The following is a 6,717-nucleotide window of genomic DNA, read 5'->3' on the forward strand; positions in this document are numbered from 1 at the left end:
CAAATCTTACTTGTATGATTCTTGGAGTGTTGACAAACTCGTACCTGTGTAACCCAAACGCCGACCAGGATGTAGAACATTGCGGTCAACGCAGAGCGGCTGTGTTGCCGGTTGGAGTCCCCTGGGAAGGCTGCCGGGGATGCTGATCCGCTTGTGGGGTCACCGGGCTGTGGGCTTGTGCTGGGAGCTTTCCTAGGGGATTCTCATGTGTGGACAAGTTTGGGAATTACTGCTCTAAAAAGTTTCCATTTCCCCTCCTCACTCCCTGGAGATAATCACGGGTGTGATTTTTTTTTCCACATAGATTAGCCTCCCTGTTCTAGGACTTGATGTAAGTGGAATTGTCCCTCTTCCCTGGGACAGAACAATATTGAAATTAGACCAGTTAATCACCCTGCAGTGGGCTCTAAACGTTCAAGTGAAAGGAAGACTTGTACATCTCTCACTTTAAATCAAAAGCTAGACATAGGGCTTCCCTGGTGGCGCAGTGGTTGGGAGTCCGCCTGCCGCTGCAGGGGACGCGGGTTCGTGCCCCGGTCCGGGAAGACCCCACATGCCGCGGAGCGGCTGGGCCCGTGAGCCATGGCCGCTGAGCCTGCGCGTCCGGAGCCTGTGCTCCGCCACGGGAGAGGCCACGACAGTGAGAGGCCCGCGTACCGCAAAAAAAAAAAAAAAAACCTAGGCATGATGAAGCTTAGCGAGGCAGGCCTGTCGAAAGTCCAGATGGGCCGAAAGCTGGGCTTCTTGTGCAAGCAGTCAGCCAAGCTGTGAAGGCAAAGGACAAGTTCTGGAGGGAATTACCAGTGCTCCTCCAGTGAACACACGAATGATAAGAAAGCAAAACAGGCTTATTGCTGATGTGCAGAAAGTTTCAGTGGTCTGGACAGAAGATCAAAGCAGCCACAACATTCCCTTCAGCCAGAGCCTCATCCAAAGCAAGGCCCCAACTCTCTTCAATTCTGTAAAGGCTGAGAGAGGGGCGGAAGCTGCAGAGGAAATGTGTGAAGGTAGCGGACTTGGTTCATGAGGATTAAGGAAAGAAGCCGTCTCCGTAACATCAAAGTGGAAGGGGAGGCAGCCAGTGCTGATGTAGAAGCTGCAGCAAGTTACCCAGAAGATCTAGCTGAGATAATTGGTGATTTTCAATGTGGATGAAACAAGCTTCATGGGAAGAAGATGCCATCTAGGACTTTCATAGCAAGAGAGGAGAAGTCAGTGCCCGGCTTCAGTGCCTCAGAGGACAGGCTGACTCTCTTGTTAGGGGCTAATGCAGCTGGTGACTTCAAGTTGAACCTAGTACTGAGTTATCATTCCCAAAATCCTAAGACCCCTAAGAATTACGCTAAATCGACTCTGCTTATGCTCTGTTAATGGAACAACGAAGCTTGAATGACAGCACATCTGTTTACATGGTTTACTGGATATTTTAAGCCCACCGTTGAGACCTACCGTTCAGAAAAAAAGATCCCTTTCAAAATGTTACTGGTCACTGGCAACGCCCTGGTCACCCAAGAGCTCTGACGGAGGTGGACGATGGCATTAACATTGTTTTCATGCCTGACAGCACAGCATCCTGTCTGCGGCCCGTAGATCAAGAAGTAGTTTGGACTTTCAAGTCTTATCGTTTAAGAAATCCACTTTGTTAGGTCGTAGCTGCCATAGACAGTGATTCCTCTGATGGATTTGGGCAAAGTAAATTGAAAACCTGCTGGAAAGGACTCACCATTCTAGATGCCATTAAGAACATTTGCGGGACTTCCCTGGCGGTCCGGTGGTTAAGACCGCGCACTTCCAGTGCAGGGGGCGCGGGTTCGATCCCTGGTCGGGGAACTAGGATCCCACGTGCCTCGCGCGCATGGCGCGGCCAATAAAAATTAAGAAAAAGAAAAAAAGAACACTTGTGATTCATGGGAAGAGGTCAAAATATCCAAGTTAAGAGGAGTTTGGAAGAAGCTGATTCCAGCCCTCCTGGATGACTTTGAGGGCTTCGAGACTTCACGGAGGAAGGACTGCAGACGTGGTGGAAACGGCAGGGGAACTAGAAGTGGAGCCTGAAGATGGGACTGAATTGCTGCTATCTTGCGATGAAACTTGGGAACGGATGAGGGCCTGCTTCTTGCGGATGAGCAAAGAGAGTGGTTTCTTAACACGGAATCTCCTCCCGGTGAAGAGGCTGTGAAGATAGTTGAAACGACAGCAAAGGCCTTCGGATATGACACAAACCTTGTTGATAAAGGAGCTGCAGGGTTTGAGAGGATTGACTCCAGTTTTGAAGGACGTTCTGTGGGTAAAACGCTGCCAAACAGCATAGATGGGACTGAATTGCTGCCATCTTGCGATGAAACTTGGGAACGGATGAGGGCCTGCTTCTTGCGGATGAGCAAAGAGAGTGGTTTCTTAACACGGAATCTCCTCCCGGTGAAGAGGCTGTGAAGATAGTTGAAACGACAGCAAAGGCCTTCGGATATGACACAAACCTTGTTGATAAAGGAGCTGCAGGGTTTGAGAGGATTGACTCCAGTTTTGAAGGACGTTCTGTGGGTAAAACGCTGCCAAACAGCATTGCTGCTCCAGGGAGATCATTCATGAAAGGGAGAGTCCATCAGTGCGGCGAACTTCGTGGTGGCTTTGTCCTCAGAAATGGCCGCAGCCACCCCAGCCTCAGCAGCCTCCACCCTGATCCGTCAGCGGCCGCCGGCACCGGAGGCGGAGGCGAGACCCTGCGCCAGCAGGAGGGCTACAGCTGGCTGAGGTGCAGGTGATGGTCAGGGTTTTTTAGCATATTTTTAAACTAAGGTCGTACGTTGTCTTTTTAGACATAATGCGGTTGCACGCTTAATAGACTACAGTATCGTGAAAACATGACCTTTATAAGCACTGGGAAACCAAAGAATTCACGTGATTCACTTTATCGTGCTATTCGCTGTATTGAAGTGTTCTGGAACCAAACCTGCAGTATCTCTGAGGTCTGCCTGTAATAATGTTGACTACTCTTTAATATGTTTGTTGCTATCTATATATCTTCTTCTATATAGCATCTTTCAAATCTTTTGCCCATTAAAAAAAATATTTTTATTTATTTGGCCACACCGGGTCTTAGTTGTGGCACGCGGGATCTTCGTTGCCGCACGCAGGATCTTTAGTTGCGGCATGTGGGGTCTTGTTCCCCGACCAGGGATTGAACCCGGGGCCCCTGCATTGGCAACATGGAGTCTTAGCCGCTGGGCCACCAGGGAAGTCCCTCTTTTGCCCATTTTTAATTGGGTTTAGAATTTTTAAAAAATTATAGTTATAGAAATTCTCTATGAATCTGTTTACCAGTTCTTTGTCAGATGTGTGTTTTGTAAATATTCTGTCACAATCTGTGGCTTTGCCTGTTTGTTTTCTTGATGCCTTTTGATAAGCAGACGTTTTTTGTTTTGTTTTGTTTTGTATTTTGGCTGTGCTGCGCAGCGAGCGGATCTCAGCTCCCCGCCCAGGGATCAAACCCGTGCCCCCTGCAGTGGAAGCTCATAGTGTTAACCACTGGAGTGCCAGGGAAGTCCGGCAGACATTTTAAATTTTGATGAAGTCTCATTGTTCATTTTTTTCTCTAATGGCTGTCACTTTTTGTGTCCTGCTTAAGAGATCTTTGCCTGTTGCAAGTCATGAAGGCATCCTGCTCTGTTTCCTTCTAAAAGCTTTATGGCTTTAGCTCTTATATTGAGGCCTTCGATCCGCCTGAGTTAGTAGTGTTTGTATCTACCATGGGCTGGGGTCTGCCTGACCTTTGTTCACCTTGTTCACAGGGCCCTTCGGCGGTCCCAGTTCAGCATTTGTCCCTGTCTGTTCATTTGCTGACATGGTCACTGGTCTGTGCACTTGTCTGCACCCAGCATGTGGGCCCTCCCTCCTGTGGGCCGGGAGAGACCCCTGCCCCGTGGGAGCTCCCGGCCGCGGGGACAGACACAAAGCCCCCTCCTCAGGGCTACGGGCCCAGACGGGGAGAGCGGAGGCGGGACCCCTGCCGACGGGGTGCGGGTGGGGTGCGTTCCTGCCATTGCAGTGAAATCTCCCTGATGAAAGGGTCGCCGGACCCCAGCACAGGGCGTGCTGGTCTCAGGCAGTCCTTGTCTGTAAGAACCTTCGCCTGTAAACATTTTATTAGACCATTAAGTGGCCTTCAGCCTCTCCCACATTCACTAATGCTGGAGAAGGCGGAGCATGTGTTGCCATTTTTATGAAACTCTTGCTCTTCCAGAGGCTTATTCTTGGACCTAATTTACTCTGAGTCTCATCGCACAGATCTGGCTTAATCTGTGTGACTGGGGTGACCGTCTGTAGGCAGGGCCTTCCTGGAGTTGGGAGGTGAGCTGCTTGCCAGTCACACGCCTCTTAAAAACCATTCTGCTTGTGAACGTACCGACCTTGGGGCACTCTGGGTGCGGGGTGCCAAGGGCACCAACCCACTTGGACCATACCCTTGGCCTCCTTTTCAAGTTAACATAGTGATTCCACGTGTCTTACGGTGCAAAGCATGTTGGTGTTCAGAACCCTGCTGAAGACGTAGGGGTACATGCAGAGCACAGGGCACTCTGCTGCTTGGTGTCATGTCCCGTGTTCCTCTCAGGATGTGGAGCTGGGTCGTGGAATGCATCCTGGAGCAGCTCTCTGGAAAGGGCTGCCTGGAGAGCCTAGGCAGAGTCTTCTTTTCCTTCTGGCCCCCAGGTGGTATCTGTAAACCTGTGTCAGCGGTCCCCTCGGGCTCCAGGGAGGCGGAAGTTCCCCACGCAGCCAGCTTGCTTGGACTCGTTGGACCAGCCAGCAGCCTTGAAAAATTATCCTCGCCTTTGTCAGGCATCAGAGGAAGGGGTGATCTCTGGGTGCCAGGCCGGGAGCCGAGGCGCCGGGAGCCGAGTGGGGACTGGGTGCGCGGCACCTCCTGCCCCCCCCCCTTCCCCCCGGTGCCTGGTCAGCGGGCAGAAGGGAGCCGCTGTAGAGGAGGCTTCCTTCTCCCGCCTCCCCGGGAGCCCGCCTGCCCGCAGGAGGCGGCTGGGGTCGGAGGGAGGGTGCAGGGAACCTGCACCAGCAGCCTGGGCTCTGCCCACATCGCAGAGGGCCCACCCCGGGGCTCCAGTTCGAGAAAACGGCATCTTTGAACATCAGCTTGAGACTGGAGTACGTTTATTTCTGTAATTCAGAGTTTCTGTCTTCGTTTTAAAACCTCAAACTTGTTCAACCTGAGTAAGAGCCTTAGAAAACAGTACCTACAGGTGGAGGCCCCTCCTCCCATCCCTCCCCCCCGCCCCCCCCGCCCCCCCCCCCCGGCTCCTCCTTCCATTTTCCTTCCTGAGACTGGAGTACGTTTATTTCTGTAATTCAGAGTTTCTGTCTTCGTTTTAAAACCTCAAACTTGTTCAACCTGAGTAAGAGCCTTAGAAAACAGTACCTACAGGTGGAGGCCCCTCCTCCCATCCCTCCCCCCCCGCCCCCCCCGCCCCCCCCCCCCGGCTCCTCCTTCCATTTTCCTTCCTCCGGCTCCCTCCCGCCTTCTTGCGAGGTAGGACTCCGCTGTCGTTTCACCTCAACTTCTCTCTAAAGTGGGTGGCAGCTTGGGGAAGGTTCTGTGGAAGCAGGTCTCTGGGGTGTGTTGCCTTTGTCCTCTCACTGGAAATGAGCTGCTGGGGCAGAGGCCTCAAGAGCTGACTGTGAGGCCGGGAGGCGGGGCGGGCGCAGCAGCCTTTGGGGCGGTGGCGCAGGAGTGAGCAGCGCTGGGGGGGCCGCTGGGGGGCGGAGCTTTGCCTTCAGGTCCTGTCGGAGGCCCTGCTGACTTTTCTGTTCCGGGGCATCGTTCCTGTTACCTTATGACTTCATAAGAAAACATTTTGAACTAAGGAAGATCATTCAGTGACACATCACTAATACAGTGCAAGGTGGTTCGAAATGTGATATGAGATTTTTAAAGTTTCAGTTTCCTCAGTTACATAAAATAAGACAGCTGAACTAAAAACTTTGTCTCAGTCAGTGAGGCACAGTTCCTTCAGTGACTATTTGCAGCCACCGTGGAAGATACTTACTCAATGGAAAGTGACCTCGTACAGACCCAGAGGCCATCAGTTGACACCAGAGTATTAACTAAATGATGTAGGATTGTAGAATTCCTGAGGTCTCTTTGTTTCCAGGAGGGAAACTGGAAATTTCCGTGCTCTGTGTCACCTGAGAGCTATAATTAAGGTGCTTTTGAAGAAGGAGTATGGGTAAGAGGGAGACCTCCGCAGTCCTGGGGGTGGGGTGTGGCAGCACAGTCACACAGTTGAGGAAACCCTGGTTGAAGGGGGAGGGGGGGAGTCCCGGCGGCTGGTGGAGGACTGAATCTGAAGGTTGCGGCCCTGGGTCTCTGAGGTCACAGCGATGGGGAGACTGTGCACCAGCCTCCAACTCTGAGATGTGGCCTCTGCGCCACCTCACCTCCCTGCCGTGTGGATGGTGCCTGGACCTCACGCTTGGACTCCTAGCCGTGTTCTGGCTTTCTGCATCCTTAGTGGGCTCATGGTCTTATGTCCAATTTCCAGGTGACTGCAAGCCCTTGATGTGAGGGGTGCGGCCCACGGCCTTTGGGTCTCTGCCTGCATTGAGGACAGGACTGTGCCCACCGAGGCAGCGGGGCCTTCCTGGGGGGAAGGAGTGTAGGTTTTGGATTCAGAGGATGTGAATCTGGATCCCGGCTGCACAGCCTAA

The sequence above is a fragment of the Physeter macrocephalus genome, chromosome 18 (genome assembly GCF_002837175.3).
Source record: "Physeter macrocephalus isolate SW-GA chromosome 18, ASM283717v5, whole genome shotgun sequence".
NCBI classification, from domain to species: domain Eukaryota; kingdom Metazoa; phylum Chordata; class Mammalia; order Artiodactyla; family Physeteridae; genus Physeter; species Physeter macrocephalus.